The 12,697-nt window shown below is 43.3% G+C and overlaps 1 long non-coding RNA gene and 1 other non-coding gene across 3 annotated transcripts; one reads left to right on the top strand and one right to left on the bottom strand.

The window, feature by feature from the left end:
* The first annotated feature begins 8,551 nt into the window (after positions 1-8,551).
* On the top strand, positions 8,552-8,645 carry trnai-uau (transfer RNA isoleucine (anticodon UAU)). Its single transcript has 2 exons — positions 8,552-8,589; positions 8,610-8,645. It is a non-coding gene; the product is annotated as a tRNA-Ile (tRNA).
* Positions 8,646-9,510: 865 nt separating this feature from the next.
* On the bottom strand, positions 9,511-12,033 carry LOC139562373 (uncharacterized). Of its 2 annotated transcripts, none has more exons than XR_011672346.1 (4): positions 11,743-12,033; positions 10,238-11,265; positions 10,071-10,117; positions 9,511-9,981 (listed from the first exon to the last, which is right to left on the bottom strand). It is a non-coding gene; the product is annotated as an uncharacterized lncRNA (long non-coding RNA). The 2 variants fall into 2 exon arrangements; XR_011672345.1 differs by having other exon boundaries at positions 10,265-11,265.
* Positions 12,034-12,697: the final 664 nt, after the last annotated feature.

Below are 12,697 nucleotides of genomic sequence, written 5' to 3'. Positions count from 1 at the left end.
GTACAATTAAATGAGTTGTATGTTTTTTTATGTTTTAAAAAAACATTTTAAATTGACTGTACTCTATGTTTGAACCAATAGCCTACTGTTTCATTGGCTGAGTTCGTCACCTTAAAATCCCCTTCTTTTACCATTTACCGCAACATCAGCAAGACAAAGGAGCTGATCGTGGACTACAGGAAACAGAGGGCTGAGCACTTCCCCATTCACATCGACAGGGCTTTAGTGGACCGGGTCGAGAGTTCCTCTGTGTCTACATAACTTAGGAATTAGCATGGTCCACACACACCAAAACAGTTGTGAAAAATGCACGACAACGCCTCTTCCCTCTCAGGAGGCAGAAAAGATTTGGCATGGGCCCTCAGGTACTCGAAAAGTTCTACAGCTGCACCATTGAGAGCATCTTGACTGGCTGCATCACAAATCACAAAAAGCATGTGACAAATACAATTTGATTTGATTTTGATTTGATCTAAAAGGTGCATGGGACTTACTATTCTACTATCAGCTCTTACTGTCTGGGTCCAGATTGACGACACACAACCAGGGTGATGACATCAGAGGTCAGGGCTGTGTAAGATGAATAGGGCAACCCCCTCAGGCCACCTCCACTGTTAACTAAGAAATAGACAATTTACTTGATTATTTCTCTTTTACTTTCTCATACACTAGCTAATTCCTGTATTCTAAAGAAAACTGACTCACTGGCTGTGTCCACGAATGATCAGACTCCTGTAGACAGAGGGAATCTTGGCTAGAGTCATAGAAGACCTCTCCTGAGGGAGGAGGAAAGGGTGAGAGGTAGAAAGAGAGAGAAAAATGTGAGCAAAGTAGCATTAACAGCTAAGTAGCTGAAAAGTGGTGATCAAATCAAATCAAAGTTAATTTGTCACGTGCGCTGAATACAACAGGTCTAGTAGACCTTACAGTGAAATGCTTACTTGCTTTCTTTCTTGATCTTCCGGCGCCGGAAAGAGATGGCTGCCTCGCTTCGCGTTCCTTGGAAAATATGCAGTATTTTGTTTTTTTACGTGTTATTTCTTACATCGGTACCCCGGGTAATCTTAGGTTTCATTACATACAGTCGGGAGGAACTACTGAATATACGATTAACGTCAACTCATCATCGTTCCTACCAGGAATATGACTTTCCCGAAACGGATCCAGTGTCTTGCCTTCCACACAATACAATGGATCTGATCCCAGCCGGCGACCCTGTGCGACGCCGAAAAAGGGGAAAACGTGGCGGTCTCGTGGTCAGGCTTCGGAGACGGGCACATCGCGCTCCACTCCCTAGCATACTACTCGCCAATGTCCAGTCTCTTGACAATAAGGTTGATGAAATCCGAGCACGGGTAGCATTCCAGAGAGACATCAGGGATTGCAACGTGCTCTGCTTCACGGAAACATGGCTAACTCAAGGGACGCTAACGGAGTCGGTGCAGCCAGCTGGTTTCTCCATGCATCGGCGGGGGGGTATGCCTTATGATTAACGAGAAGTGGTGTGATCATCATAACAACACACAAGAACTCAAGTCGTTCTGTTCACCTGATCTAGAACTCCTCACAATCAAATGTCGACCGCATTATCTACCAAGGGAATTCTCGTCAATCATAATCACAGCCGTATACATTCCCCCCCAAGCAGACACATCGATGGCCCTGAACGAACTTTATCTGACTCTTTGTAAACTGGAAACCACACACCCTGAGGCTGCATTCATCGTAGCTGGGGATTTTAACAAGGCTAATCTAAAAACAAAACTCCCTAAATTCTATCAGCATATCGATTGTGCTACCAGGGCTGGAAAAACACTAGACCATTGTTACACTAATTTCCGCGACGCTTATAAGGCCCTCCCCCGCCCCCCTTTCGGAAAAGCTGACCACGACTCCATTTTGTTGATTCCAGCCTACAAACAAAAACTCAAACAACAAGCTCCCGCGCTCAGGTCTGTTCAACGCTGGTCCGACCAATCTGAATCCACGCTTCAAGACTGCTTCGATCACGCAGATTGGAATATGTTCCGCATCGCGTCCAACAACAATATTGACGAATATGCTGATTCGGTGAGCGAGTTCATTAGGAAGTGCATTGACGATGTCGTACCCACAGCAACGATAAAAACATTCCCAAACCAGAAACCGTGGATTGACGGCAGCATTCGCGTGAAACTGAAAGCGCGAACCACTGCTTTTAACCAGGGCAAGGTGACCGGAAGCATGACCGAATACAAACAGTGTAGCTATTCTCTCCGCAAGGCAATCAAACAGGCCAAGTCTCAGTACAGAGACAAAATCGAGTCGAAATTCAACAGCTCAGACACAAGAGGTATGTGGCAGGGTCTACAGTCAATCACGGATTACAAAAAGAAAACCAGCCCCGTCGAGGACCAGGATGTCTTGCTCCCAGACAGGCTAAACAACTTTTTTGCCCGCTTTGAGGACAATACAGTGCCACTGACACGGCCCCCTACCAAAACCTGCGGGCTCTCCTTCACTGCAGCCGAGGTGAGTAAAACATTTAAACGTGTTAACCCTCGCAAGGCTGCAGGCCCAGACGGCATTCCCAGCCGCGTCCTCAGAGCATGCGCAGACCAGCTGGCTGGTGTGTTTACGGACATATTCAATCAATCCTTATCCCAGTCTGCTGTTCCCACATGCTTCAAGAGGGCCACCATTGTTCCTGTTCCCAAGAAAGCTAAGGTAACTGAGCTAAACGACTACCGCCCCGTAGCACTCACTTCCGTCATCATGAAGTGCTTTGAGAGACTAGTCAAGGACCATATCACCTCCACCCTACCGGACACCCTAGACCCACTCCAATTTGCTTACCGACCCAATAGGTCCACAGACGACGCAATCGCAACCACACTGCACACTGCCCTAACCCATCTGGACAAGAGGAATACCCATGTGAGAATGCTGTTCATCGATTACAGCTCAGCATTTAACACCATAGTACCCTCCAAACTCGTCATCAAGCTCGAGACCCTGGGTCTCGACCCCGCCCTGTGCAACTGGGTCCTGGACTTCCTGACGGGCCGCCCCCAGGTGGTGAGGGTAGGTAACAACATCTCCACCCCGCTGATCCTCAACACTGGGGCCCCACAAGGGTGCGTTCTGAGCCCTCTCCTGTACTCCCTGTTCACCCACGACTGCGTGGCCATGCACGCCTCCAACTCAATCATCAAGTTTGCGGATGACACTACAGAGGTAGGCTTGATCACCAACAACGACGAGACGGCCTACAGGGAGGAGGTGAGGGCCCTCGGAGTGTGGTGTCAGGAAAATAACCTCATACTCAACGTCAACAAAACAAAGGAGATGATTGTGGACTTCAGGAAACAGCAGAGGGAGCACCCCCCTATCCACATCGACGGGTCAGTAGTGGAGAAGGTGGAAAGTTTTAAGTTCCTCGGTGTACACATCACGGACAAACTGAACTGGTCCACCCACACAGACAGCGTTGTGAAGAAGGCGCAGCAGCGCCTCTTCAACCTCAGGAGGCTGAAGAAATTCGGCTTGTCACCAAAAGCACTCACAAACTTCTACAGATGCACAATCGAGAGCATCCTGTCGGGCTGTATCACCGCCTGGTACGGCAACTGCTCCGCCCACAACCGTAAGGCTCTCCAGAGGGTAGTGAGGTCTGCAGAACGCATCACCAGGGACTACCTGCCCTCCAGGACACCTACACCACCCGATGTCACAGGAAGGCCATAAAGATCATCAAGGACAACAACCACCCAAGCCACTGCCTGTTCACCCCGCTATCATCCAGAAGGCGAGGTCAGTACAGGTGCATCAAAGCAGGGACCGAGAGACTGAAAAACAGCTTCTATCTCAAGGCCATCAGACTGTTAAACAGCCACCACTAACATTTAGCGGCCGCTGCCAACATACTGACTCAACTCCAGCCACTTTAAAAATGGGAATTGATGGAAATTATGTAAAAATGTACCACTAGCCACTTTAAGCAATGCCACTTAATACAATGTTTACATACCCTACATTACCCATCTCATATGTATATATACTGTACTCTATATCATCTACTGCATCTTGCCATCTTTATGCAATACATGTACCACTAGCCACTTTAAACTATGCCACTTTATGTTTACATACCCTACAGTACTCATCTCATATGTATATACCGTACTCTATACCATCTACTGCATCTGCCATGCCGTTCTGTACCACCACTCATCCATATATCTTTATGTACATATTCTTTATCCCTTACACTTGTGTGTGTGTGTAAGGTAGTAGTGTGGAATTGTTAGGTTGGATTACTGTTGGTTATTACTGCATTGTCGGAACTAGAAGCACAAGCATTTCGCTACACTCGCATTAACATCTGCTAACCATGTGTATGTGACTAATAAAATTTGATTTGATTTGACTTACAGGCTCTAACCAATAGCGCAAAAAAGGTATTAGGTGAACAATATGTAGGTAAAGAAATAAAACATCAGTAAAAAGACAGGCTATATACAGTAGCGAGGCTATAAAAGTAGCGAGGCTACATACAGACACCGGTTAGTCAGGCTGATTGAGGTAGTATGTACATGTAGATATGGTTAAAGTGACTATGCATATATGATGAACAGAGAGTAGCAGTAGCGTAAAAGAGGGGTTGGCGGGTGGTGGGTGGGACACAATGCAGATCGGGTCATTCATGCTTGGGGAAGACACATACCAGTTGCAGATCCACAAATGAGTTTCTCTTCTCATCCCCTCAGTCTCTCGTGGCCAATAGAGAAGGGTATGTCATGGGAAGAGCAGGGCAATATGACATCATCATCATCATCATCACACTCTCTAATCAAGCCCCAGGTGGACTAAAGAGCAGTTTCTCACATTTTCCTTTCCCATCAATTTGTTAAGGATCGGCCCCTTTCCCTCTTAAGGATCGGCCCCTTTTTAAAAATTTTTTTTTTGGCCTAAAATGACATACCCGAATCTAACTGCCTGTAGCTCAGGCCCTGAAGTAAGGATATCCATTTTCTTGGTACCATTTGAAAGGAAACACTTTGAAGTTTGTGGAAATGTGGAAGGAATGTAGGAGAATATAACACATTAGATCTGGTAAAAGATAATACAAAGAAAAAAACTACAGTTTTTTTTGTTTTTTGTACCATCATCTTTGAAATGCAAGAGAAAGGCCATACTGTATTATTCCAGCCCGGATGCAATTTAGATATTGGCCACTAGATGGCAGCATTGCATGTGCAAAGTTTTAGACTGATCCAATGAACCATTGCATTTCTATTCACAATGTTGTATCAAAACTGCCCAAATGTGCCTAATATGTTTATTAATAACTTTTCATGTTCAAAACTGTGCACTCTCCTCAAACAATAACATGGTATTCTTTCACTGTAATAGCTACTGTAAATTGGACAGTGCAGTTAGAATAACAAGAATTTAATATTTCTGCCAATATCAGATATGTCTATGTTCTGGGAAATGTTCTTGTTACTTACAGCCTCATGCTAATCGCATTAGCCTATGTTAGCTCAACCGTCCCACCAATCCTGAAGAAGTTAATGAGCTCCATCTCTCCACACTACATCCCTCTCTCCGTCGATATCCTGGAGCTTGGCAGGAGCCACAGTCTGCTGGGAGCTCAGTCTAGACATGTATTTGTGAAATCAGATTAGTTCTTGCTAATCTGCCTCCTTGGAGAGGAAGGTCATGTGACAGATTTATCTCCCAAGCATATGTTAAAGAAGGCTGCTACATATGTCACATTTTCATCCCTCCCTCCCTCTCTCCCTCCATCTATCCGTCCATCCAGATACAAGACAGATGATTGCTTAAGTTAGTGGATAGATGATAATGATCTGAATTCATGTTGTCAAGTATGGTTGTTGACATGTTGAATTGTGATCCTCCAATAAACTATCCCTACCATACATGTCTAGACTAGCAGTGTTTTTCATTCAGTTTACAATGTTAACATAACCATACTACAATAAAACAATGGACTCTTTTTCGAAAATAGATTATTATACACAAGCAAAACTGCATCATGTTATAGAGGGTAGCCTGAAGAAAAAGAACATGTTTAGTCAACATAGCCGTGGGAAGTAGTTTTGGGGTGGGGGTGCTGCAGGACTAACACAGGACTAGTGCACTACTTTTGTGAAAAAAAGTTCAACTAAATGTATTTGAGTGTTTACCAGCATGTGTAACTTCAGTCTGATAATTATCTGTGCAAAACAGTTAATCTGTTAATACTTGTGGAATTCTTGCTTGATATTTATTTTCCAGTTTCTTGAAAAACTTTGCAAATGCAACTTATTTCGTTGTGAAAACTGAAGGTGTCTACTCAGTTGTTTTACAATTTAGTAGACACCCTTATCCAAAGCAACTTACAGTAGTGAGTACATGTATTGCATACTAATCCCCCATGGGAATTGAACCCCCAACCCTAGAGTTGAAAGCATCATTTTCTACTACCAACTGATCCACAGCATCACATCACAAACCAGTTGATGTGTCAATGTACTCAATCAATTACTGTATTGTGCATTGTCTTTATGGTGATCGAAAGTCCCCAGGTATAAATCTAAATGACCAGCCTATGTACAATACAGTAATGTACATTTACATTAAGTGGTTTGTAAGGATGGCAAATTAATACTGCACAAAAAATGCTTGTTTTATTTGATCAAGATAAATATTTAATTTGATGTGGATCTTTTGGGTATTTGCCCATAACTTTGCACATTTTGATGTAAATATTTAATGAAAGGGTTTTGTTCTTTCTGGATTCAAGTAGAATAACGACCACAGAGAAAGGGACAGTGCAACAACTCTTACAATTCCAACTGTTGAATCCTGCAAGATACTGTTTTATACACTTACCTTTTTTGCCAAACCAGCAATGCTGACATTGTTCCTTAATTTAAGGTTAGGGCTAGAATTAATGTTAGCAGTGTTGTTAAGGTTAGGGTTACGGTTAGGAACATAAACTGTAGAACTATGTCGCTATACACCAAGTCACTTGGCTCTGTCATATCCTCACATGGTCTCTCCTACCATTGCTATGCAGACGACACACAATTAATCTTCTCCTTTCCCCCCTCTGATAACCAGGTGGTGAATCGCATCTCTGCATGTCTGGCAGACATATCAGTGTGGATGACGGATCACCACCTCAAGCTGAACCTCGGCAAGACGGAGCTGCTCTTCCTCCCGGGGAAGGACTGCCCGTTCCATGATCTCGCCATCACGGTTGACAACTCCATTGTGTCCTCCTCCCAGAGTGCTAAGAACCTTGGCGTGATCCTGGACAACACCCTGTCGTTCTCAACTAACATCAAGGCGGTGACCCGTTCCTGTAGGTTCATGCTCTACAACATTCGCAGAGTACGACCCTGCCTCACACAGGAAGCGGCGCAGGTCCTAATCCAGGCACTTGTCATCTCCCGTCTGGATTACTGCAACTCGCTGTTGGCTGGGCTCCCTGCCTGTGCCATTAAACCCCTACAACTCATCCAGAACGCCGCAGCCCGTCTGGTGTTCAACTTTCCCAAGTTCTCTCACGTCACCCCGCTCCTCCGCTCTCTCCACTGGCTTCCAGTTGAAGCTCGCATCCGTTACAAGACCATGGTGCTTGCCTACGGAGCTGTGAGGGGAACGGCACCTCCGTACCTTCAGGCTCTGATCAGGCCCTACACCCAAACAAGGGCACTGCGTTCATCCACCTCTGGCCTGCTCGCCTCCCTACCTCTGAGGAAGTACAGTTCCCGCTCAGCCCAGTCAAAACTGTTCGCTGCTCTGGCACCCCAATGGTGGAACAAACTCCCTCACGACGCCAGGTCAGCGGAGTCAATCACCACCTTCCGGAGACACCTGAAACCCCACCTCTTTAAGGAATACCTAGGATAGGATAAAGTAATCCTTCTAACCCCCCCCCCCCTTAAAAGAGTTAGATGCACTATTGTAAAGTGGTTGTTCCACTGGATATCATAAGGTGAATGCACCAATTTGTAAGTCGCTCTGGATAAGAGCGTCTGCTAAATGACTTAAATGTAATGTAAATGTATGTGGGGTTTAGCCATAACTTTGTGGCTGTGGTAACTAGTAACGACCCTGTAGCAGCCAGGATTTCACAGAAAGCATTAGCAACTTGTTATGAAATTAATATTCATACTACAACCACACAGTATAATATCACTTTCCAGATTAACTGTCAAATACACACGGCCAATATAGGAAAATACAATTTAGTCACAATAGACTCGACAACGGACAGATCTCTATCCATCCAGTGATCAGTTCAGGCGAACTAACGTTAGCAAGCTAAGTTAGTTAGCTATGTTCAAACAACGCAAACGACTGATTCGGCAAATCAGTCATTTGTTACAGCTTAGTCGGGTCTTGGTCGGTTTCTATGGGTGATGCTGTATGGTTCTGTTTGTGTTGTAACACATAACAGAAAATATAATTACCGATAAATAAATCATTAAAAAAAGAGATGATAGCATCCGGTTTAGACTGTTCATAATCTCTATTGCTGAGCCATAGTAGTGGAGCTCCAGTGGCGCAATCGGTTAGCGCGCGGTACTTATATGACAGTACATTGTAGAGCTATGCCGAGGTTGTGAGTTCGAGCCTCACCTGGAGCAGTATTTTTACTACTGCAGAAAAGTGGATTAGGTATCTGTTGAATTTGAGATAATATTGAATACGTGAACCAGCCTCTCTGTACCTACCTAAACTGTCAGTGACTGACAATTAAGCAGTGTAGACAAAGATGATATCAGGTAGGGACTTTCTTCTCTAACATATTTTTTTAGCCTAAACCTAGTAGAGATACAAAAATGTAGGTAGAGTAGCCTAGATATTACTGCACTGTGGGAACTAGAAGCACAAGCATTTCGCTACACTCGCAATAACATCTGCTAACCACGTGTATGTTACCAATACAATTTGATTCGATTTAATCACGATTTGTCATGTCTTAGCCACATGCTATTTCTTAGCTACATGTTATCATTAACATATATTCCTGTTGTTTTATGTTGCGCTGATCAAGGCACGTGCACAGGGGTATTTGGGTGAGTGATGATCACATTCACATCCATGCGTGCTTCGAAATGAAGACATACAACAAAATAGCTATTATCCACACTCCCATCGTGGGGGAAAGTCGTGTACAGTATATCCGTAACGGACATTTTGGTGACCTTATTTGACTTTTTTCTGCTGCTTTTGAGAGGCGGTTCGATCCCCCCTTGGGACACTACTTGATTGAGTAAATAAAACACAAAACAATCACAGTACAGTAACTATTATGCATTATTATTGTAATATGTATTCATCATAGAATTGTGTCATAGAATTGTGTCAGTTATTAATGATAAACCTTTAAACTGCACTCTTCCAGCTCCAGATGACAAAACCTACACAGTCCAAGGATTGCAGGTCTGCCGACTTCCTTCTGGTCACACATTGTATTCAGAGAAATATCCAATAAACCAAAGACATTGCTTTAACTGTGATTGTAGTTTATTGCAGATATTCTCCTCAAATAAAATGTAGCATACATAAAATAAACAAGTTATTACAATTTATTTACATTGGGTCTAATGTGGGTGTGTGAGAGGGAGACATGTTTTTCAACTCAGAAAAAAGCACACAGAATTTCCTCAAACTGTAAACATTAAGCCATAGTCTTTTACAATATTATCAATCACACTTTGATTTGATAGATATTTAGAGTAATTATGTAGATATTGAGAATGGATATGAAGGAGTAGATATCTCCAATACTAAAATAAAATGGACCAAACATTAAATAAACAAGTAATTACAACTTATTTACATTGTGGATAATGTGTGTGAGTGCATGTTGTTTTATTTTTCCTTGTCAGCCACCCATCTCTGCTTGTCAGTCTTGATAGGCCCAGTGTACGCACTTCTGGGTGAGGCTGTCAGGCAGTGGTGGAGTGCATGGCAGATCTGAAAGAGAGATGCACAAAGTGACAGTAAGTACAGTGGGGAGAACAAGTATTTGATACACTGCCGATTTTTCAGGTTTTCCTACTTACAAAGCATGTAGAGGTCTGTAATTTTTACACTTCAACTGTGAGAGAATCTAAAACAAAAATCCAGAAAATCACATTGTATGATTTTTAAGTAATTAATTTGCATTTTATTGCATGACATAAGTATTTGATACACCAGAAAAGCAGAACTTAATATTTGGTACAGAAACCTTTGTTTGCAATTACAGAGATAATACGTTTCCTGTAGTTCTTGACCAGGTTTGCACACACTGCAGCAGGGATTTTGGCCCACTCCTCCAAACAGACCTTCTCCAGATCCTTCAGGTTTCGGGGCTGTCGCTGATGTTATTGCGACCACACCCTGACCACACCCTTGTAGTAGGCCATTCGGTGATTAGCCTGGGAAAAATTACTATCAACCATGTACAGTAAAGAGGATCTGGATTGACAAGTAGGCTAAATCATGTGAAGTTACAAACCTCTAGGGCTTAGTCTACGCTCAATTTAAATAAAGGATGCAGGACATGAGCTCTAGGACCATGCCTCAGGACTACCTGGCCTGACGACTCCTGGCTGTCCCTGTCTCCAGTCCACCTAGTCGTGCTGCTCATCCAGTCTCTGCTGTTTCTGTCTGCAGCTATGGAACCCTGACCTGCTCAAGGCTCATCGGAGATACTAACTGTCTCCCTCTACCGGACCTACTGTCTCAACATCTAAATGCTCAGCTATGAAGAGCCAACTGGCATTTACTCCTGAGTTGCTGAACTATTGCACCCTCTATAACCCTCTTATTTGACACTGCTGGTCATCTATGAACATTTAAACGTCTTGAAGAATAATCTGGCTAAATAGCTGTACTCTTTTATAATCTCCACCTGCACAGCCAGAAGAGGACTGGCCAACCCTCAGAGCCTGGTTCCTCTCTAGGTTTCTTCCTAGGTTCCTGCCTTTCTGGGGAGTTTTTCCTAGCCACTGTGCTTCTACGTCTGCATTGCTTGCTCTTTGGGGTTTTAGGCTGGGTATCTGTATAAGCACTACTGCTGATGTAAAATGGGTTTTTATAAAATACATTTGATAGATTGCTTGTATATGCTTCTATTCATGTCAGTAACTCTAAATCTAAATGTGACATTGAGTTGTCTTATATTTCCTCAATAGGAAGTTGTACCTTAAACTAACACTTTTCCCTGGTCTTTCCTACTGGGTACAGGGGGCTTCAGGTTTGGGAATGTAGGGCCTAGAGAATTGGAATATTAACAATAATTAGTGTCCACATTTATGAATGAACTTCATCATGGGTTCGCTGTGTATCTCAACTGATTGAGAATTGCTGATCATATACTGTATATGTCTATTTTCTTTAGAAAATCTGCAACCAAACCACACAATTGTATCCAGTGAGAGTGCACACAACCATTATGTTATTTTTGACTAGGTAAAATAAGCTAACATCGACGCTAGCCTACTACACCCATATCAACCAACTAGCCAACTAGGTGTAACAAGGCTATAGTATACTGTAACGTTACTGTAGACAACTGTACATTACATTATTATCCACCTAGCTAGCTAGTGATAGCTTAGCTAGCTCCAAAGAAACAACCAATGAATGACATCAGTTTTTTTAACAAAAGATCTATCTATCTAGCTTGTATGGTTGCATGTAAAACAACTTTACAGATGATTACAACGTTTGAAAGCAAAGTTGACTTACCAGTATGCTGCTCTCTCGGGAACTAGAGTGCATCCAGATATGAGTTTAGCTAGCGCCGTTAGCATTAGCTAGCTAGCAGCGCCAGCATGTTAGGTATGAAAGTATCTATCCAGCAACAATGTCGAGGTCAAAGACGAAAGAAACTATGTTAAGCCATGCTGACTTCGTAAGATAAATACTTAAAGGCTGAACGTACATTTATGTGACTAACTAGCTAACTTTAGCTTGCCAGCTCAGTGACCGGTGATGCACCTATTCCTGTTTACAGAGTGTGCGTCCCTCCCCCTCCCATGTCCCGTATGGAGAAGCGCCACTGAGTCAACATGTGGCCGGAGTTATATTACATCCGGGTTGGTTTACAAAGCCCATTGACAATTAATGGGAAACTGTTTAGGGCCGTTTAGCCGCGCGGGGGGCAGGGGCGGGTACCAGTTATCTTGTAGCACACCTCAATGTGTAGGCCTAGCAATTTTCTAGTTATTCTGTTTTTGTGACACTATTTGGTGGGAGGACTTTGCTAAGGCCTAGTATAAAGTGCAAATATATTATTCGTTTTTAGCTGTATGTGTAAGAAGTGTGTTTCTAACTCACACACTATTTAATCAACTGAGCTGAAGTAGTTCCCTCTCATTATCTATATATAGGAGGCAGCATGACTGAATTTCTACACAAATCTATTGGGCTGTAATAAGACTTGCTGTTTAACTTCACTAGAGGGGATGGTATTTGATAATTAACTGCATTTGAACTTGGACAAGGTGAGAGTGACTGTAGTTGAGGTAATTTACCAGTATTACATTAGAATGGTGTATTTAGTATACTTCTCTGGCCAGCCCGTAATGTCCTGTATCAAGTTCCACTCGGGGGCGCTGTTGTCCATGCTATGAGTGGGGTGTGCCATCTCTAGTTAAGTACATCAATGAGGCTTGGTGGCTGGTAGTGACTGGCAACGCCT

The sequence above is a fragment of the Salvelinus alpinus genome, chromosome 32 (genome assembly GCF_045679555.1).
Source record: "Salvelinus alpinus chromosome 32, SLU_Salpinus.1, whole genome shotgun sequence".
Classification (NCBI taxonomy): Eukaryota; Metazoa; Chordata; class Actinopteri; order Salmoniformes; family Salmonidae; genus Salvelinus; species Salvelinus alpinus.
This window is presented reverse-complemented; position numbering and strand designations above follow the sequence as displayed.